Genomic DNA, 22,953 nt, shown 5'->3' with positions numbered 1-22,953 from the left:
CATAAATGTATATGAACCACATGAGCTGATGTTACATTACATCTCAGCAGAAAAAATAAACTTTCAGTATTTGGTACTATCTGGCAGGGTATTGCTACAGCAGCTTTAATCTTGTGTTTAAGCAGTAGCAATAATCCTTACTTGAGTCACAGAAGTCACTTTTGATACTATGCTTACTATAATATTTAGGTGACACAAAGGCAATAGTGTATATTAATGTAAAGTTTTAATAATATCTAACATAGTGCAACTTCTGTGGAAGTTCAAAACTCTTCATAGGTATTCTTAAACTTGGGATATGGTGAGCTGTTCCCATTGTTTTTTCAAGTGAGCTATCTGAAGGGCTATTTTAAAAATTTTGTGTGCTTTGTACATGATTGAATTTTCTTACAGAATGTATACTGCCCTGTTTCTGATTAAGTGCTGTCTACCATTTCACAATGAGGCTAATTAATCAATATTTTGAAAACAAAACGGAGTGGTGTTCATTCATGTGTTTAGAGAGGCTTTGTTATTGTGTGATTGAAGTTGTGAACATTTCTTACAATGTAGTCCGACTTCTTGGTCATTGCACTGAAACAACATTTAGGACAACAATTTGGGCTGCTAGAAAAGAAAATAACCAATTAACACAACAGAGGCACAGAGAAACAGAAGAGATTCAGGGAAATTTATTTCTCTAGATGGTGCAGAGTCTGAGAAGTAATAAGTAAGAAAAGAATTTAAAATGTTATTGATAAAATATAATTCAAAATATTGGCGCAAAGAGAATAAAATGTGTCCTTACCAAAGTGTTTGAACAAAAAGGATTTAATTAAACTGATCTCATGTGTGTGTAACTTCTCTCAGTGCCCTTCCTGGTTTGTATGATCTCCTCATTGCCCAGCCCATTCTGTCAGATTGTCCAATCCTTTCTCATGTTAGTGAGCAACCCTTCATTCCTGAGGGGGTCTCTAAACTAATTCCATCATTAAATGTTTTTTTGGTTGCAAAATATAGTCCTTAATTTGTCACTTACTTTCCCTGCTTTTCTCTTTCCTCTTACTTGGTGACTGTAGAGCTGCACAGTGGGATAGCAAAAAATAACGATATAACTGATGTGGCTTTTTAATTAACTGATCCTGATTCTGGTAGTTTGCTCTTCAGCAAAGTCAAAGGATAATTATCCCTTTGAAGGGGAGCTCTACGATGTCTTGATTGAACTTTTGTTTTCTCTTGAAAGGTCTGTGGCCATTATCATTGAATGAGAAATAATGGGGCAGTGCGGTTGCAAATATAGTCGATATCTTCCTTGCTCAGCAGGCTCTGTGCACTGGTACAGTAGACTTGTTTAGTGGTTATTTTTCATGAGCGCCACTGTAGAAGACAGAAGAGAGCAGCTTGGGTATCTTGTGGTCTGTCATCCCTGTCGTTCAATTTCACGGTGGTACGTGCTGGGGAGGACAGAATGGGGTCTGAGCCTGTTTTTTGCATCATCTATAGAGCAAGTGGGTGCATAGAGCAGAAAAGCTTCAGAGCCATTTTGCTAATGGCCCTGACTTGGAAAGGTGGGTTGCCTTGCCTTCAGATTTCATTACTGCTTTCCGTTTGAACTTAAGCCAAGCCACAAAACCTTGCTTGGGCTCTCTGCCCATTTCAGACTTTACCTTAATAAAGTTAAATTTAAAGAAAATTTTGTAGATGCCAAACAGATTGTGCTTTATAAGTAGAATGGGAAAATGAAAATATATTAAACATGTTTTAAATACATGAAGTCAGAAGTTAAAATTTTATCTAAAATGACAGGCTAGCTATCAAGAACAGACTTGGCTGTTATTAAAGAACTTGAATCTGTTTAAGAAACTAGATGATGCATCCCCTCGTTTTCCAGATCTCGCCAAAATTCACCTCCAGAATTAAAAATGTCCAGCCATTGGTCCCAAACAGAAGGAGCAAGGCCTGAAAGCTGTTGCTGGCCCTCACCTTCTCCTGGCACCCCTTTCAAGGGCCCAACAACTCTGGGGCTCTGGGCTTGCCTTGCCACTTAGGAATTCAAACATCTGTCCCCTCCTGCTCGAAATCTCACAAGAAATGCCCCTTCAAAACTTAAAACATCTGGCCATTTCTCCTGAACACAAGGTGGGAAGCCTGAAAGCTGTTGCTGGCCCAGGACAAGGGGCCATGGACACAAACTGGAGCATAGGAGGCTCAAGTTAAACATAAGGAAAAATTTATTTATTGTGAGAGTAACAGAACACTGGAACAGGCTGCCTGGAGAGGTTGGAACACATGTTCCTGCGTGCTCTACTGTAGGTGATCCTGCTCTAGCAGCGGTTTGGAACTAGATGATCTTTAGAGGTCCCTTCCAACCCCTCTGTGACTCGCTGGTGGGGAAGGATCTAAATCACGTGAGTGATATACTGTGTTAGTGTCAGACCAAGAGGAGTTATTTACCGAAGGGTTTTGGGCAAATGTGTGAACATTTACTTCTGCCACAGCAAAATAGTTTACATGAAATGATGGATTGGGAGGTGGAGGAAAAGCAGAAAGGGAAGGGGATCGAGAGCATTGTTGTCGTGAGTCAAACCGTGACAATACAGATACAGAAAGTATCAGAACTTTACCTTTTCTTAAATTACTGTGCAAAATAACAGTGGTGTGGCTTGGCTCAGCCAGTGGGGCAGATTCTTGTTTGTTTGTTTTCCTTAGCTGATACTTTTAATGAGGAGTGAAAGGGTCTGGATTGCAGGTTGTCAGCCTCCATCTAGTTTCATATCATCCTCTTGGACTACTTTGGGTAAATGTGCTCTGTCATCCAGTTGCTCAGTTTCCTGTTCATAAAATAAGGATCCTGCAGGGCCATATTTGTGAATTCTACAGAGGATACTGACAAAAAGAAATAACTTTCATAGTATTACCTTTCATTTTTGGAGTATGATCATGGTATAGATAACTATGGAACACAGCATGCATCATGCTAATTGATTTTTGTCTAGAGAATGTGATTTTCATTTGCTTCATTTGTGGTATGTGATTTACAAATAGTGTTATGTTTCTTTTTTAAAGCAGCTGAATGAGGTGCATCTTTTTTAGTATTGGGGGAACTTAAAAGGCCTTCAAGGGCTTGCTTGTATAGGTCACATGCAGAAGTGCCTTACCACTTTGTTTCTGTTATAGAAATGAGAATCTACAATATATATATATTTCTGTAAGTATTCCATTTCCTATAGCAAACTGAAAATTCATAGGGAACTGTTTAACAGCTCCAAATGTGAAATGTCTGCTTATTAAAGTAAACCTGAGTACGTCTGCCTTCTGTATCACATGGTGTAGAATAACCTTATACCACTTTGTCAGAATGATTCTGCTCCTCATTATGATGATTTCATCCCTGAACAGGGATGAATAAATCAGAAAGGCTTGAAAACTTTTGCCCATGGTAAGCAAAGGGAGTGTACTGAGGTGGAGTGTTGTTGAACCTTTTGATTTTGCTGCTTTGGTTTTGTTTCCAGGTAAGAAGGGAAGACAGGAAGAAGTTATATTTGTATGAGGGCTATGTATTTTCAGTAGCTCTGTTTCACTGGTGAGAGAAAGCTTCTAAGTAGTTTTCCATTTGTTGTCTGTTTTTTTAATTGTTAAACTTCATATCTAGTTGAAGAATTGCATCCCATCCAAAATTTTGTAACTATCAGATCTTCAGTTTGTTTAGTATTCTTAGTCACTTTGTCTTCACTCTTTGCTCTTAATGAAAAATAAAAATAAAAAAAAATTAAACCCCCCAGCATTCTCAATGTATTTACTGCTTAGTAAAGGTGAACTCTGGAATTTTCCTATTTGCTGCATAAATAGTTATTTATGTAAGACAAGCACTAGCTACCTTCCTTCCTCAGATTATAAATGACCCACGTTAAGATTCACAAGAATGTGCGCATATTAGGGAAACTCCAGTTATGACTTATGAAAGTTGAAAAGACAGCTAGGTATTCTTTGCTTAAAAAAAAAAAAAGTTACATTTTCCACTATACTCAAGCAATACAAAAATGAATTATAGGCAAATATGACAGTGTTTAGTGCAAGAGTCAGTGGAAGGACAGGAAAACAGCCAGGATCTTCTTTTCATTAGAATATAAGCAGAAAGAGATTTGTTTTCTGTGACTTGCTAACTCTTCAAAAATGCTTAAAGCACAATACTGTTTTTGGCACCTAAGAAGTATCTATACATCATATAGCTTTAGGCTGGCCAGTTAGGCCTTGCAAGGCTTCCTTCTCTGTTACTTCAAGTAGCTATTTACATATGTCCAAAGTGGTTTCTACTTGCTATTTTCACGTGACACTTTGACTTGGCAGTATTTCACATGCACTGGGTACGAAGCAAATAAGTGCTAGACATTTGACTTTTCTTAGCTGAAATAAAAGTAGTTAAATTCCCCCCCCCCCCCCAAAAAAAGGATAAAACAAGCCCAGTGATGTACATTTCAGCAACCTGTAAGGCAAGAGCACATCAGTGATTTTAAATAGAGAGGAAAAAGCCATTCCAAATATAGAACTTTACAGGAAAATATCTCATGTATGAAAAAGACCTTCAAATGGAAAGAACTTGCACAAACCAGCACTGAATAGAGTGGCGCTTGCTGAGGATGTGTCAAGATTTCCATTAGATACCTCTATTTTGAGAGGTTTTGCAACTTCATAGTAGAATTGCAAGGGAAAACAATTTGCTCATATTTTAGCTGAAAGAAAAAAAAAACTATAAAAGAGGAAAGTGAAAATTTAATTTGGTGTTCAGATTCTTATATTGAAAAAAATCAAAACCAAAACCAACCCCCACCACCTAGCAAAAAAAAAACCCCTAACCAACCACACTAATTCCCTAACCTGAATTTTTTCTGTTGCAAGTTTAGGACAGGAAGTAATAACATAGCTAGAGATATTTAATCCTTGCTTTGCCCCCACCCTCTCCCTTTGCTGAATCACCTGCTTGAGCTGTGTGTGTGACATCGTGGCTATAGGAGGGACAGCACTGGTGATAGGTATCTTGGCATGTGCAAAGGTAGGGAGTGATGCTTATGAGGAGGAACACTGGGAAGTGACCCATTGAACATCAGCTCAGAATTCAGAGGAGCTGAATTATGAAACTACATCTCAAAGTCTTAATTACATTACATTATTTCCAATATACACATAAAGAAAACTACATTTTCCCTGGTAGCTTAATTTGAGCAGAAGAAATCTGGTGTTAGTGATGTGAGAGAGGTCAAACAGAGGTAAAAAAAAAAATAAATCCACAGATTAAAACAGGGAGAGTATCTTCTGGGTTTTTCTCCCAAGTGATCTCAACAAATGTTGGATAGCAGAAGGATATACAAGTAACAATTCTCCATAAGCTTCCTTTCATTATACAGGTAATCTCAGAGTATGTAGCACTGTCCCTTAATATTTGCATTATGTTCTTTTGTAAAAATATTAGATTTGACTGTAAACAAAATATGCAACTTCGTAAGTACAGGCCAAGGAGAAATTCTTTCCTGCAAACTCTCGTAGCTTTATTACCACCTTTCCTGTAAAAACAATAGGAGTGCTGGTAATTCGAGTGGACTTCATGAAGTTTGACATTTCTCCCTTTTTAGGCTAGGAACTGGTCTGTCTCAGTTTAGAGCAAAATGTAATGCCATATAAATCCTAGAATATCTCAGTCTTTATCAAGACCTGATGTTTTCCTTCTGGTTTTGATATTCACATGCATAACATCTGATTACTTTAGATAAAAACTACAGATGTAACTATACTTATAGCTCTGTGTATTTGTGTCATAGTTACATTCCAAGATAATGCAGTGTTTTCAACAGATGCTGAAATGGCTTTGTGCTTTTGAGAGTGAATATTCACGGTGTTACACTGTAAACATTCTGGTATGTTTTATTAGAAAATATGCATGCCAAATTGTTTTTTGCCCTCTATATATTAAAAAAAACCCCAACATTCTCTTCTTCCCGTACTCTTTTTTCTTGGTTTTAGTTGCTGGCATTCACGACTGGACTATTGTCTTAAACAGAAATGATTGTTACAGAAATTTGGGTTATATCACCACTAACCAGATATCTTCAGGCTTCCTTTTTAATTGATCAGGCACTTAGATATTTGCCAAGGTTCACTGTTGTTAAAAATGTATCTTTGCCTTCTTCACTTTTTCCTAAAATCGAGAGGCAAATGTTAGCTATGTGTCCACTATAGTATATAGCAAAAGCTATTTTAACACCCTGTTTTGAAACAAATTCAGTTACCCTGTTGTGACATTGCAGCCAGCTCACAGACTCATTAACCCCTTAGATAAGTTATTGACATGGTAATAGTCTTGTGAAAGAAGGAGCAAAGGTTCTTTGTGGTGACTTCAGGGGTTAGGTGTGGCTGGTAGTTTGCCCCAGGAGTGGAGCACACCTGAGGCTGTGATCCTGTTAGTGGCAGTGATGGAACCCCTGCCTGATCCCTCCTTTGCTTAGAGGTGCTTTCACAGAATCACAGAATCTTAGGGTTCGGAAGGGACCCCGAAAGATCATCTAGAACAACCCACCTGCCAGAGCAGGATCACCTAGAGCGCATCACACAGGAACTTGTCCAGGCGGGTATTGAATGTCTCCAGCAAAGGAGACTCCACAGTCTCTCTGGGCAGCTGTTCCAGTGCTCTGTCACTCTCACAGGAAAAAAGATTTTTCTGATGTTTACGTAGAACCTCCTGTGTTCCAGTTTGCACCCATTGCCCCTTGTCCTGTCACTGGACATCACTGAAAAAAGCCTGGCTCCATCCTCCTGACACACGCCCATAACGTATTTGTAAACATTGATGAGGTCACCCCTCAGTCTCCTCTTCTCCAAGCTGAAGAGACCCAGCTCCCTCAGTCTTTCCTCATAAGGGAGATGTTCCACTCCCTTCATCATCTTTGTGGCTCTGTGCTGGACTCTTTCAAGCAGTTCCCTGTCCTTCTTGAACTGAGGGGCCCAGAACTGGACACAATATTCCAGATGTGGCCTCACCAAGGCAGAATAGAGGGGGAGGAGAACCTCTCTTGACCTACTAACCACACCCTTTCTAATACACCCCAAAGTAGCACAGAGCATGGGAGGGACTGACAGTTAGTGCAAGGGAAGGCTTTTCGTTCCTGAGGGCGCAAAACCTGTATCTGACGCAAGGTACATAAGTGTATGACTGGTGTCTGATTGTGACACATGTACCTGAGAAGTCTTAATTGCAACTGAAAACATGAAAGGGAAGCAAGGGGCTGGGGACAACACTCAAAGACAATGTTTAGGCCCTGGAGCCTGAACAAACACATGTCCAGTTCAGGGTTTTTAAAAATTAATTTTATATTTTGTATTTATTTTATATTTTTTATCGGTAGTGTGATTTTTATGAATCTGGTAATAAAAGGATCACCTCTTCCTGTGTAATGGAGGATAACCAACATGACTGTCTTTTGTGCTCCATTGAAGAGACTTTTTGCCAAGGTGCACAGTCTCCAGAGGGTGAATGGTGGCGCAGAGGAGGCAGTAAGTGCCCCTAAAGGTATCCCAGAACAAACACACTAGTTCTGATAGAGTTTCAGGAAGTCATACCTGTACCTCACCATAAGCTGAAACCTTTCCTGACATGGAGATAACTAATCCCATGAAATCTGAATAAACAGTGAAGGATTGGATGAGGAATTCTTGAATTAAGGAAATTAAATATTTTGTGGTCAGAAGAGATAGCACAGAGATTTATTAGAACCCCAGACCATTCTCTAGATGACCTTTCTGGGGCACCTTCCAAGAATCCACTGCATCTTTGCCGTTGACTTGAGTTATCTTTAGCAGTATAACACCTGGTCAAGCCATCTGAATGGAGACATCCACCTAGAATCAGAATTTTCTTATATGTTTCTGGCTTTTTATCTTTAGAGGGACCTTGTTACTCTTTCAGTTGATTATAATAGAAGCTGATCATGATACAAGTCAGTAGTTAAAGATTAGTAAATAGGATAAGGATTTATTACTTGTCAGAAAACAGGTAATAAACTGTGGAGTGACACTTCTTGTGACTTTATTTATTTTTACTCCTTGCTATGTAAAAGATATATTGGGGCAAGATTGCAGTAGATAGTGCTGGGTGCTGCAGACTGTAGCCATTCATGAAAGGAGGGTTTATGGGTTTTGTTTGAATCTACATATGATTATTGCATATCTATTAAACCATATTAACTCATGGATACATGACATACTCTTATAGCATTGAAGATGAAGCCTTTGTCTGTTAACCCTTAACCTGTCACACTCACGGCTTTCGTGGCTGCCATTAAAATAGTAAGTGTCCCTTTGAGTTCTGGATCTTGGAATAAGTCACAGCAGTCTGATAGATGTTGATGGGTTACATTTGACTAATGCTTCGATGACATACATTGGTGTTTGTAAGCTGTTATTACAGCAAGTCATACAGTGCTTTATCTTCTGTGCCTTTCCATTATTTCAGGATTTTTCAGAATTTGTAGGTTGAAAGGGTCTCTTTTTGGTTTATCTACAGAGAGATAGAGTATATGGTGTCAACTGTAAGTTATATGCCATACATTTTTGTAAAGATCCCTTTCCAGTCATTTCCTTACAAATATTTGACCTGAAACTTTTGCAGATCTTTAGTTTTTGAGCAAAAATCATGAAGCTGGATTTTATTTTAAACTAGAAAGTTGGAAAGGAAGCCAAAGAAAATTTCTTTTTTACCCTAAATAGAAATACTTGCAGTTCTGTAGGTTTGAGAGAGAGTATTCAGCAGAAGTGGCTAACCAGACTGTTACGAAAAATGTGCTATGATAATTTTTGAAACAAAGCATAACTGCCTATGATTTTCTTATTTTTCCTAATTTTTTAAATCAAGATAAGTCTTTTTTAAATGAGAATCCTAATACTTGTGGAAAAGCATAATTTTAGGTCAAAGTAATTTAGAAGGGATTGTATGTAGCTTTTTCTTCTGCTTTTTTTTTTTTTTTTTTTTTTAATTACAGATTTTCCATGGGCCTTCGTGAGTTTCCAAAATTAAGCACATAGTGAGCTAGGTCGAGTTAGGCCATTTGAGCATAGCTCCAGATTTACAGTGGGAGGAACTTTGTTTTCAGCGAAGACTTGTTTACAGCAGAATCCACTGAGCTTTATGAATTGACTTTGAAATTACTTCAGTACATCTTGAAAGCGGGCTTAAATTTCCCGTGTACAAATAAGATGGATGTTTTTATTACATGCTTCCAGTTCCCCCACACAGCCTTGGTCATAAAAATAACCATTGTAAGTATTTAAATACCCATTGTAGACGGTTGGCTGTGGACTGCAGGAGGAAGATGCAGTGCTGTGTGTTCATGACATTAAACATGTTGGCCCTGAGTCACAGGGTATCTGCACCTGTGCACTTATTTGCAGCTGTACAAAGTTGGAATGGGTGACGTTTTACACTTGTTGGTGCTTTAATTTGCACAGGTGCAAGTGTGGAAAGCTAGAACCTCACATGACACACTCAAGTCTCCAGCCTGGAGCAAGATGTCTGTGACCTCCCAGCATCTGCTCAGAGGGTCACACCTGTTTCGGAGAGATCCTCTGCAATGTTAATGTTCTGTGTTTTGACTGGTTAAACTTTGTAGCTGAGAACTCAACTTTCTTCTGTGGGAAAAGTGATCCCTCTCTTGAACACATTCCTATCGCTTCATCTCCTCTTAAAATTACCGTTGAGTGAGCTGAGAGTTTAGATTAGCTATGATTTATTTAGCATTGCACTTTCTTCCAAAAGTAGCTACATTGTCCCAGTGCCATTTTGCTTAAATGTGCTATTAAAAACATTTAAGTGAAGCCAGAGTAGACTGTTCAGAATTAAATGCTGTGAAACACATTATTATTTCCACAGTTGAGATTCTTTGAGTAAATATAGCAAATTGAAATTGGTGCTTAGCACAGTCTCAATTCAGAATTATTTACACTGTTCCTAACATATACTGAAGGCTTGCTTATGGAACTAAATAGCTTTCACATTCTTCAAGAGAGTTACGCACAGCCTGTGTGAGATACTGTTGAATTGCTCAGTATTTTTGCACTGTTGCTGTTATTACTAGTCTCCTTGCACCAGACTGCAGAAAGGTGAAGAAACAGAAAAATCAAATTGAGTTGCTCTTCACATACTTGTACATTTTGCCTAAATTATTTTTTTCCCCAATATACTGAGGTCTTTCTTAGTTGTTGAAATCAAAACTTACTCTGCCTTGTTAGTCATGTGTCTTCTGTAACTAGCAAGTTAGTCTGTTTTGAATTATATGTGCAATTGAGGTTGCTAAACATAGAGGAAAATGTGAACTATAAAGCTCTGAAGGAAGAACCAAAAATGCATATTTTCCACTTTTCATTTCTACCTTTTTATCCTTATCTCATTTTCTCATTTCAGGGCTTTAGAATCATAGATTCATAGAAACATTAAGGTTGGAAAAGACTTCTAAGATCATCAAGCTCACTTTATAAGTATCCTTCTTTACCCCTCACCTTCTAAAAAAATGTTTTAATGTCCTTCCCAGTTCCTCCTGCCATTTTTCTCATAATACCTTCAGTAGGTCTCTTTATGTTTTAACTAACTTCACTCATGGCAAAACAAAAGTTTCTTCTGGCTGGCTAATCTTTTAATATTCTAGACTTAAGCAATGAGTCACTCTGACATACCAGTCAGATCTTTTAATACTCAGGCTCTTTGGAGAAGTATTTGGGAATTTTGTATGTTCAGGGTATTAACATGAAGTATGGTTCTTTCCCTTCCCAAACATTTACTGTGATCTGGTGGAATTTAGACTGGTATGAGAGCGCGTGAGTGCAACGTACCGGATGCTTCATGTTTTGCTTCGGTCTTTTCCAAGGATGAGTGTTTTGTAAGAGAACACTGTATGTCAGATGCTATTTTATCTTCCATACTAAAGAGGGGGCTCCCCTTGTGGAACTGTGGAATGTGGCTTGGTGGGTGGGAAGCAAGAAGCCCCAGGAAAACTATTTGGCCTTTGCCTTCCCTGTTCCCCCTTTCCTGTCTGCCTGTCACCTTCTTTCCTCTCTCTTCTCTGGGAGCCAGATGAAGAATTTACTTTCAGCCATTGGGGAATAGGAGGAATGAAGAAGTAATGTGGGATTTCTGTTGGAAACTGGTGCACAGGGCCTTGCTTTTTTCTGGGAAGGCGGCCAGGGACAGGGCAGGCTGTGCAGGGATGTGGGGCACAAAAAGTCTCCAAAATACTGTCTTTTTGTTGATAGAGATTGAGAAGTTAAGGTTGGCTGCTTCTTTAGTATATGACCATTGTAGGCAGTTGTCATTGTTCCTATATTTCAGTGTCTTTAGCAGATAGAGGCTTTGCAATTTATTTGACTATAAGATCAGACAATAGCTTATGATCACAAGTATTTGTTACAGTCATTCAGAGATGGATCTGACTTGCAACAGCGATAGTATTTATGTCAGCTAGTTTCTGTCACTTATGTAGAATGAAAACTGCTAGTACTAGTGAAAGTGGTTTCCAACACCAAATATGCCACAGCAAGTGGAGCTCTTTGTCACGAGTTTTTCAAACTGTGCCAAACCTCAGCAGGCCATCTGCCATGGTATCTGGTGCTCTGAGCTTCCCAGAGATGGAGGGAATGCACTTATAAATTCTGTTTCCCTCCACTCCAGGTGTAAACAGTCATCCTATTATTCGTAGTATAAAAAGGCAATTAAATATATGCTACACTTTGGGAATTAATGCTCCTTTCCTATCCCAGGATGACTATCTGAAAACCAGAAGTGGGAATATGTTTTTGACGGAATATTTTAGTCTGTTGGTTCTTTTGAATGTATGCTTTTAAAAATTTAGCTACAGCATTCAGGTATTAGAGAAATCTTGGGTCCATAAACTAAACATAGTATATACAATTTCATATAATCTTAATATAAGTATTTTCAGGTGGCAATAACTTGCCAGAATATGTATTGCAGTGATTTGAAAATTATTCAGGAAAAAAGATTGATTAGAAACTTACAGCTGGATTTCTTAGTATCTAGAGATTTTTGTTTGTTTGTTTCAACTTAAGATTTGAATTATGGTGTCTGCTGTTTTCTCTGTTCTTACTTGCTTTGATAGGAGGAGATGTAGTGCTTCAGTGTTTGATAGAAGAACATTGTTGTCTTTAGTTTTATGTTCCTGTTTCAAAGCGATTTATTTTCAGAGGCTGGTTGATTGTTATGGGAATCCATAATCACAGAAAGTGTTTACTTTTGCAAGTAGCAAAGTAAACTGCCTTGCTAGGCAAAACTGCACAAGTGTTTAGTCCCTTGGGAATAAAAATCGGGTGTGACACTTAGAACCTTCATACCTTAAAAAAAATATTTTTACTGGAAGGAATTTTAGTGTATTTTATTTCCAATTGCGATTGTATTCATGTGTATTGTTTTAATAGCTTGCATGTGATAAGATTTAGCAGTAAAATGTACAGATTGTCATGTTGCCACTTAGAATTTTCATGTTTCCACTCCAGCTGTGGTAGTAACCTTTTCTCATCCTCCTTGGACTCTTGCCCTTTATGAGCTTCTTGGACTAATTTTAGAAATGCTATCTTACTTGGCTCTCACTATTAAAGTTGATTATCTTGGAAGACATCTGTGATTTGGCTTTGCCATCAGCCCTCTTAACACTACTCACTTCTCCAGTGTCTGCAAGTACCCTTCTGGGTTCTTGTTGCATCTATCATTTTAAAGCACAGCATAGTGCTCTGCTCCTGAGTGACCCTTGTACTTCTCTGGATCTTTGCAGCATTACAGCGTTGTCTGCCCTTTCCTACTGCCAGACTTTGCCAGGCTGCTCTCTTGGTGGAGCGCATAGCCACAGTTGTGATAGTCTGCAGTTTGGGCAGCTGGGGGTGAAGAAGACTGATTGTCAAGTTAGATGATGCTTCAATTCACCAAGGCATCCAAAATTAATTATAAGGTATTAAAGGTTTTGTATGACAGACAATTGTATGAGTGAAGTGGTCCTGAATTCCTAAAACAGACCCTTAATCTGAATCAGTATGGCCATTCTTGTTTTCCATGGTGAGCATAAGCAGATACCTAAGGAGGCATAAATGGGGCAAACATGCATAATATAGTCTATTCCCCTAGTACTCTCCCAGCCTTCAGCCATTTTTAACTTGGGGATTTCCTGAACCTGTTGTTCTTTGTTATGCTAGTAACCTTCAGTGAAGCTGCTCTTCTTGGTGTTTTTCCAGTCTCCCTTCAAGCCTATTTAAACTTGCCACAGTGTCCTTGGGCAACAACTTCTGTAGATCAGGGATTTTTTAAACTTGCTTCCTGTCAGCTTCGTTTAATGTTCTAGTTACTGTCAGACCCCATCCATCTTCCTTATGCCACTCGTAATTTGTAGACTGCCAGATTTCCTCTGTAGTTACTTGTCCAAGGTGAAGAGTCCCAGCATACTCAGTTCCTCTGCAGTTTGAAGCCACTTCTTACCTTCAATAATCCTTGTTGTCTCTTGATGTATCTCGTATATATCTGATTCTTATACATCTGGTTTGATAAGACACGACTGTGATTCTGTATGGTGGTATAATTGTGTTTTCTGTTTTATTCCCTGTTCCTTTGCTAGTAATTAATAACATTTAGTTTGTGTTTTTATTGCTGATGAGCACTGAGTCAATATTGTCGTGGAATTACCTGTCATAATCTAGTGTCTTGCTTATGAGTGGCAATAGTTAACTCAAAGCCTGCCCTTTTGTAGATCAGGTCAAAATTATTTTTTCAGATACATTGTTTTGCCTTTATTTATATTGAACTTCATCTGCCATTTTTGTGGTTCAGTCACTCTGCAGCTATTTGCAAATATGTCAGCCTTATAGCCTTTGAATAGCTTTATGTAAACAAAAACTGTCACCTTGCTGCTCGCTGCTTTCCCATGAATGTTCTGAACAGAACAGATCCCTGTATAACTCAGCTAGAACTTCCCTCCATTTTGAGCATAAACCCCTGATACCTACCCTCTGCTTCCAGTTTTTTTAGCCCAATTGTTTATTCATGCCAGGCCCATCCATCTTAGGGCATGGCTGTGTAGCTTTATTTTCTCCCATATTGAAGTGTCCACATGTGAAAATATCACCACTGGTTGAAAGCAGTGGGGGATGGGCCTTGTTCATAAATGTAGCTATTGCAATAGGGTAAGTTTCTTAATGTTGTAAGGGGAAAAAAAAAACCCACAACATTAAGCAGGTTAAGCTGTAAGTTTCTTCATTGGTTACTGTGCTGTAGTCAGACAAGAAAATGTTCTTCACAAAGTACTTTCTCGTCTTGTTAATTTTTGTCCTCTTCCTTTGCTTCTTATGGGAGAGGCAGCAATGAAGAAGCAAAATGCTTTATTTTGATTTGTACAGACAACTTTTCTGCTGAAATTTGACATGAGTACTTCCTGAAGGTAAAGATGCTGCCTCAGTTTTCATGAAAAATACAGCTGTCTGTCTAGCTATATCCTTGCAAGTTTTAGCATTGGCTTTTACTCAGTCCAAATTACTGATGAAAATATTTTAGCCAGTTCTGTTTTTTCTAGTTAGTATGAAATCACACACCTTGTTATGAAAAGGAAATCTATTAGACTTTTCCTAAGGTCTGTGCTGTATTCCCAGGTGGTGCCATATAGTTCCTAATTGTCCTGTTAGATTTTTACTGACCTGATCCTCATGGGATGAAAGTAGGTATAGCATCATGAAAGTATTTCAAGTAACAATTTGGAATAAACTGATTTTTCTTTACTTGCTGTTCTGTCCAGATTAAGTTCCTAACACAAACTGACAGCAATGTACCTGGTTTTAAATGGTTTAGAAGTGCTCTTGGGTATGCAAGGGGACAGGGGGCTGATTGCCGGAGGGTGTATATGAAAGTACGTAAGGTAGGTTTGTATTGGCTTTTGGCCAGAGATGGTGACTTTCTTCTCTGAATGCCAGTCGCTTTACTCAGTAAATAAGCACAGTGATTATTCTAAGACTCACATACTGTTTTAGTACTATATATATTTTTTTTTTTTGGTATATTTCTGTGCTGTATGCATTTGTGTGACTGAATGTTGCAAATAAGCTGCATCTAAACACTAATGCTTAAATAATTTTCAGTGTATGATTTCAGGTAGATTTTATTACAGTGCATCTGAGGAAACAAATTTTTATTGTATGATAGGAATTCAGTAACTAGGAATTGCTTGAGATATGGTTCAAAGGCTGATTATTTTGGTGTGTTATTTAGCTCTAACTTGGACTTTCAGTTTGGTAAATAACATGTAGTTTAGATCACATGAAAAAAACCCTTAGAATGCTTTAATGAGTGGCTGTATACATGGAATCTTATTTCAGGGCTTGACATTAAAAATTCTTATTTTGATGTTTTTGAAAGTCTGTGAAAAATTATATTTGTGAAGATGTACAGTTGGAGAATTCCTCTACTCATGTAATTATGATACTTGTAACAGGAAGATATGTGGGATGAAGAGGGTTAGTCTTTGTAAAGCAACAAGCTCAGCTTTTGAGGAGAACCTCCTACCACTGCCACAGAACACTTATATATAAATAATGTACAAAGCTAAAAAAATCCAAGAACTTTAGAAGAAGTTAGGTTCTAGGGCAAAATGTGCAGTTCAGCATTGTCTCTTGATCAAGTCTCAGAAGCAGCCTGGAAAATTCCCTTTTGGCCAGTCTCTTAGGAATGTTGGAACAGCTTGTTGACTTGTGCTCAGTGGAAATAGTGTGACACAGCAGGTACTAAGCACTTCTGCAGGTTATGGCGCATTTTAAAATAATCTAAAGATAAAAATAGCAGTTTTGATACTTGTGTACATTCCTAAGACATGAAAGTTATGAATGATAAATTATTTTAAAACTTCTGTTCTTATCCCTTATCTATAGCAGAAGACCTGACCAGTAAAAATACTGTTACACTTACTATGACTCACAAACAAAAATTATTTTATAATATTTTTAAAAAGAATTTTAAAATTGAAAGGGTTTCAAGAGAATTGCCAGAAATAAGATTGTATGTGTGACTGTGGTTGGTCCCCTTTCTGTTTGTACATTGAGATAGTCTCTCAATATGTTATCATGGAATCACAGAGTGGTTTGTGTTGGAAAGGACCTTAAATATAATCTAGTTCAATCCCCCCCCCCGCATGGATGTGCTATATCCATGGTATGGATAATCTCCAAGCCATGTAATCCTTGCAAGAATTATGAGGGTGGTGATTATATGGGGAAATGTGAAACCTGTTGATGCCATCAGTTATACCTCTAGTACATGGATGGTATGAATTAATGAGCTCACTTTGAAATGAAATTCAAGATGTTAACAGTCCTAATCAGCTACTGAAAAATTACATCAGCCACACTTCTGCCTTTAGCAGACTCCTTATTTTGGCCAAGCATTCTTTTGAATATTCCTTCCACTGGAAGAAATCTTTGGAAGATGGTGAAGGCATGCTAATTGCTTCTTCCTGTTTCATATTAATTGACTTGTGTTTTTAAAAAAAGTTTTACATATTTATGTATTCAGTGACTTAATTCAACATTTCAAGAACAGGTTTTACCATTGTTCCTGGGGATTTATGTGACAACTTCTGTTTAATTTATAGACACAGATACTTGGCTTTACACTCAAGTCAGTGTACAGTTAGTAATACAGGAGGAGGATGTAGGAAACAGAGTAGTGTTAAGTAACATGTTGATGAGTGGAACCATTGTGCAAAAGCAACCATCAGTTAAAAAGTAGGAAATAAAACTAAACAAACCAGCTCTATTTCTAAATCTCTAAACATAGCAGATTAAGTATGTTAAATCATCTGTTTTGTAAGGATGATATAGTAGCTCAGTCAAATGTTTGGGTAATAAAATCAACAAATCTATTAGCTCTTACTTTATGTTATTTAAAATGTCATAGAATTGACTATCCTTTACAAAGTTGTTTTTTCTTTTTTTCTTTTTTTCTTGTGAAGATTAAGATAAGTTCTATTCAAATTTCTTTTTGTGAGTAGCACTCCTTAGAAAGTTTTTTTTTAAAATTACATATGTCCTTTTGCCTAAGTAGAGATAATAATTGATAGGGAAAATTGTTAGATCTTTAGCTTGTTAACACACTTTTTTCATTTTTGAGAACTTAATCCTGCTTTATGCAGACTTTATTTCTTTTGTTACTATAACTCCTGCTAACACTCTTTGTGTTTTAATTTCATGGATATATTTGTTACCTCATATACCTGGGTACTAGTGAGAAAAGAGATTAAATAACTTTCTGAGTATGTGGAGACATCTGTGCTGGATAAGTGTCCTTTAGACAGAACTGGAAGTAATGGAATTTTCAACAAGCTGACAAGAGCTATCCATTATTGCTGCTGTATGGAGTGTTTGTTAACAAAAACCAAATATAATCCATGGATAGAACTTTGCTTAAGAGATGATGGTTAGGCACAACTGTGTGCTGGCTCATAAATCAAAGATCAGAGAGAGTAGTGAGTAGACAGACTCATCAGTTTGTAGAGAGTCTTAGATTCTGAGAAACCCTGGCCATCTTCCTTTCTTTGTATTTGTATTCCATTTGCTTAACCAACCTGTATATATTATGTCCATTTTTTTATATTTGCATACATGGGGGAGTGTATACATGCTATAGAAATGACAGCTGATAAGCAGTTTTGAAAGATTAAATGAAATTTTGAATTCTTCAAGCATTGTCTTCATCTATTTTGATACTCTTCTGATCTTTAAAATGTGAGAAAGAAAGGAAGCAGACTGCTGGTGGAAATTGGTGTATCAATGCAAAATGATTTCTAAGTAAAGGAAACTTCAGGGTGACATTTTGATAAACTTTTTCCCAGACATCCTTGCCCAGATCTTACCAAAGTCAGCCATATTGTCCTTTCGGTATCCCTCCTGAACAGCACAGCTGCAGTAGGCTTGCACAGTACTCCTTGAATCTGTCAGAGAGATGCTGACAGAGAGACATTCAAGGAAGGGTACTGCTTTCCTACTCAATGTAAATTCAGCTCCTTCATAATTCAAGGAAAAGCAGTAGTTGCCTCCAGCTAGTTTCTGACAATTTTATACTTGTTTCTAATGTTGCATTTAATTATTGGCTGAACTTCACCATGGTTAAAGCTGCCTTTTTTTTTTTTTTCTTTTTTTTCCCTTTATTTTTTTTTCCCCCCTCTCTTTCCTGGGCTTACAGAAGAGGGATACTAAAGCACAGAAAAAATATGATATTTGTCTGTATTCCTTCCATGAGTCAGTGGCACAAGTAGGAAATGGAGCTCACACTTAGTCCCAAGAATATTTCATCCCAAGAATAGGCCCATATACCTTGGTTCCTGAATAATACCCTGTCCTTATATAGCTTTAAAAATAATTATTGCAAAGCTCCAGAGTTGATCTGATTGCCAAATGTGATGGTAGACAGTTGTTTTGTTTTTTTTTTTCTCCACAAGCATGTTAACAGGAATTGTTGTTTTCCTTTACTTCCTCTGAAGTGTTAAGGAGAGCTCTGTTGTTAAAATTATCTGACTGTATTACATACTTAGTTTTCTAAAACAGCAGTGTTGGGTTTTTTTAGTTTTGTTTTGTTTTTTTTCTTCCTATGTTTACTGTCTGTGGAAGGGGAAGTTTTGGAAGAGGAAGCGGGGGGTGGGGGGGGGGGATGTCAAAGAGTCAGGGTTATATTGGTTTATCAAGAGTGAACTGCTAGGAGAGTATATAACTTTTAGCCATGTTCCAGTGTCTTCTGGAGGTCTTCAGAAATTCACGTTTGTTCAGAAATACTTTTTTTTTTTTTTTTTTTCCATTATTTGTCCTGAACTTAGTGCATTCCTGTCTGTGTCACTTGTTAGCAGTTAATGACAGAAGTGTAATCTGTCAGGGGGCTTTATGGGTAGCCATGATTTTCCTTGTGGTGGCAAAATAAAAGCAGGCAACAATTTGGAAAGGGCTTTTTTCACAGAGTGTAATCCCAGAGCACAAAAGATAAATGCTGAACACATGCAGAGAAGAGTGGAAGAACATGGGTCTCTATTTCTCTCGTTCGTACCCGAATCACAAGACTCTTATTATGTCCCTTTGAATTAATAACATGTATTTTGTAGGATCCCTGTGTTTTACTGCAACTCAAGCATATGGATCAGAAATCTGTTTTGAATATAACTAATTATGTGAAATGAGCTCTGTACATATGCTTTGGATTTTGAAGCTTTAATATTTAGGGGGGATAGATTTTTTAAAAGTTAAAATAATTCACCTTATGACAGCATTTAAAACTTACTTTTATCTTGGTTCATAAGTAGTTAGGATTTGCAGTTTTGCCGACTAATAGAGCTGTACTTCTTGTACAATTATTCTAAGTAAGAATTACAGAGGAATTATCTGTTATTTAGTAATAGTCTGGTATACTTTTCTGTCAGATCTAGCTGAAAAATATTCTTAGCTGCCAAATGGATTTTATTCTTGCCCTGAAGACTGTTATTCTATGCCTGGGGATTGAGTTATATATTATGAACCTGGAAAGTTGATGTAGTTTCTGACAGCCGGTTCTTGTTTAGCAAAATGTATGTATGTGGATGCAGAAAGATTAAACACTTACTAGATGTAATGAAAAAGTAAACCCACCAGTAACGTAGTTTTTTTGGAATGACATAACCGCAAAGTAATACAGTCTGACTTGTTTTCTAAACTGTTTTTTTTTCTAGTAATATGCATAGTTGTAAAATAAAAATAATTTTCATGGGAGATAGTAATACACAAATATAACAGTAGAAATGGTATAGACATGTAGAATGTAATCAGTTTTATGCATTTTCAAGTGACTGCATGAGATATAAGTAACTATTGCTCAAATGACTTATTGACTGTGAAACTCAGTAATTATGAAGGATCAAGGCACAGGTGTATGCTTTGTTTTGTATCTTTATGTATATTCTGATTCTGCCAAGCGTATTTGTTTGGAGCTTTCCAAATATGGAGCATGCTGAGTATTATAATCCATTGATGTGCATACATAGGCAGTAAATACAGGACACAGGTGTTCTTCCCACCTCCTCAATCAGGCAGTGGCTGAAGGGAAGTGACACTGCGCAATTCCCTATCTTAATTCTGTTTGCTAGACCATATTGCCTTCCAGAAAGTTAAATCAGCTTTCATACAGTGATCACAAAGTTGACAGAGTTAAAATATACCTGTTTTAATGCATGCTGGTCATGCTTCACTTTGCTGTTTAATACATCCAGGGTGGTAGGACTGCTTCCCACCTTCTACTGCTGGCTGCCGCAGCACTGATTATGGCTGAGATGTTGTTACATTTCTATTATTAAACCCTGTTTTCAAGTTGTGTATGACTGGGTATTTGAAAAGTTCTTCAGTTATGAAATCTTTGCAGTACTCTCTAGCCTGACCTCCCTCCCCAGAGTGGAAGAGAAAATTGATTCAGAATATAGTAATTTATTGAAAAGTGAGCAAACTCACAGTTCTTTTTTTCAGGCTTTGCTGCCTGTATTTTAGAAAACTTGCTATTGAGGTGTATCTCCAGAAGATTAATTTTTAAATCAGGAAAATGCATCTTTCTTCTGATTAGCAGGAAGATGTTTACTGATTCAATAGACCTTTACAAGTTTACACTAAATGAAAAATCAATTTTTGATTTTTATACTTTAGGTGTTCTGAACGTGATTCAAATCGTGTTCCTTCTTCAGTAATCTGTCAGGTAGAAGCATGTCTGGCAACAAATAGCGTATATGACTGAAATTAAGTTCTGCAAGGGGTCTGAACTGTATGGTGTCAGTTTGAATTGGCAAAAGAAAGTTAGCAATGACTAAGCATAAATCAAAGGAAAAACATAAAGTAATAGATTTTGAGTATGTTACAGATAATATGGAAGAGATTTACACTACATAGTACATAAAATGCAGTTGATATAGCATCATTTAGTGTTAAAATATTATTAAATCTTACTACAGTAGCTATTGTATTATGGAGAATAATAATCTCATTCAATTTTGTATAAGGAGGCGGTGTGGATTGATTTTGATGCCTGAAAGATCAGGTTTTTCTCATAAACATAAAACCTATTCTCTTCAGAAATAAAGGAAATGTTTGTGCTCTTTACCAGGAATAACACAGCTAAGAAAAGAAATCCCACCTCTAACCTGCTCCAGGTTGCCAGGGAACATATATTACAATTTTAAACCCTGAAGACTGGCTACTAAGACATTAAAACCATTGTTTGTCTATAATTTGGGTAGCTCTTTTTGAGATGTACCTTCAGTATGTACTCTTAAGATACCTCTTCCCCCTGCTAGAATATGTAGAGTCAAAGGGTCTCTCCAGAGTGTGTATCTTCTCAGGTCTTCTGTGCCACTGGACAGCCAGGACAATTGGCCCTCTGCTACTGCAACAGCCTTCAATGTGGCAAGGAGAAAGAAAAGCTTGTGCTATGGTCAGATATGCAGACCAAGTTGATAAAGACTGGTTTCTTTACAGCCTCTTGGTGGGAATGCAACCTAAAACAGGTGACTCAGATTCACCAGTTTGTTGGCTTCCCTTAGGATTATTCACCTAAATGCCAAAGCTGAAGGGTTTAGTTGTTGTTTTTCAAATAAATAGGACTTGAATACCTTGTCTTACAGTTACAAATGGAAAATAACATGTAAAGTTTTTGATCCTGCTCCATCTTTATATGGGGGAGAAAAGGGAGTCATCGTAACTTAGAAAATGGAGCCACACAGACTGCCAAGTGGATAATGTTATGTGCTTTTTGAGATGCCCTGGGAAAGTTCTCCCCAAGACAGCAAAAATTCATGTGCTAAAATGGATTAGACATTGTCAGAAGAGTGAAATTCACGGATAGGGAGAACCACTGGCCCACCCTGATGGCGTCATCTCTGCGCCTTGTATAATTCTTCAAAATCGTTTTTAAATCAGTGAGCTTCGTATCTCTGGCTCAATAACTTTAAGATCTGGTATCATGGAAGCATATTTAAGAAAAATTGTTGCAATGTGTGCTTCTAAAGAAAAAATATCAAAGTGAAAGGTTAAGACGATTTGTCATTATTTGATACTGAAGAAGGACTTTAGATGATCGTTTGGTATAATAAGAATCAAAATTAAGGAAAGACAGCTACCATGTAAATGAGCAAGAACTTGCTGTTTTGAACATACAAGCTGTGATGAAAGTTCAGGCGCAGATAAGATTCTAGTTGGTTTCAAGTTTCAGCTTTGCAGTCAGATAAAAAGAAGGTATCTTAGTTTGATATTAGAACATTTTTTCTTGATTGTAGAAATGCAGACAAAAAATGTTACATTTTTCTTTGTTTTAACCAAGTTGTGTAAGGAAACAAAAGTGTATAGATGAACTTAGTGACTGGTACTGTTCAAAGAGGATAGGAACAGGCTTTATGATTTAAATACAGCCATTTCGATGCATGTCTATACTGTGCATTTGCTTTCCAGTTCCTACCAGTTGTTGGTTCTGTTCTCATACTGTAGCAGGCAATGTGTGTGCATGGACACATGCATACAGACCACACACACTCACCTCTGGACAAGGGGGTGCCCCCAGATGGCACTTGTAATTGACTTTATCCCTTAGTTCACTGCAAGACTCAAACCTCACAAATCAAACAAGCATTAGGAAAATACGTACTTGAAATGAGCCCCTGCAATGCAGTACCTTGCTAATGTAGACAGAAACCTGGGCAAGGGAGAGTTCTGTTCAAACTTTCACCAAGTCATGTTTGCATCTGTCCTGGGTACAGAAAGCTTCTTGCTTATTCTTGAGCCTGAGGCAGGCTGAGGAAGTGACATTAAAACAACTGTTTTTTCTCCCTGCATCAGGCTCCAGTTCTGAAGAGTAAAATGATAAAGAACACAGGTGTATAATTGAAGTACGAAGGAGATGGGAAGGAG

General features: G+C 37.5%; 1 protein-coding gene across 3 annotated transcripts in view; it reads left to right on the top strand.

The window, feature by feature from the left end:
- CBLB (Cbl proto-oncogene B) overlaps positions 1-22,953 on the top strand; it is a 132,245-nt gene that overhangs the window by 41,201 nt on the left and 68,091 nt on the right. The window lies entirely within an intron of this gene.

Source organism: Apus apus, chromosome 1 (genome assembly GCF_020740795.1).
Source record: "Apus apus isolate bApuApu2 chromosome 1, bApuApu2.pri.cur, whole genome shotgun sequence".
Taxonomy (NCBI): domain Eukaryota; kingdom Metazoa; phylum Chordata; class Aves; order Apodiformes; family Apodidae; genus Apus; species Apus apus.
The sequence above is the reverse complement of the archived record's forward strand: the minus strand, read 5'-3'. Positions and strand labels throughout refer to the sequence as shown.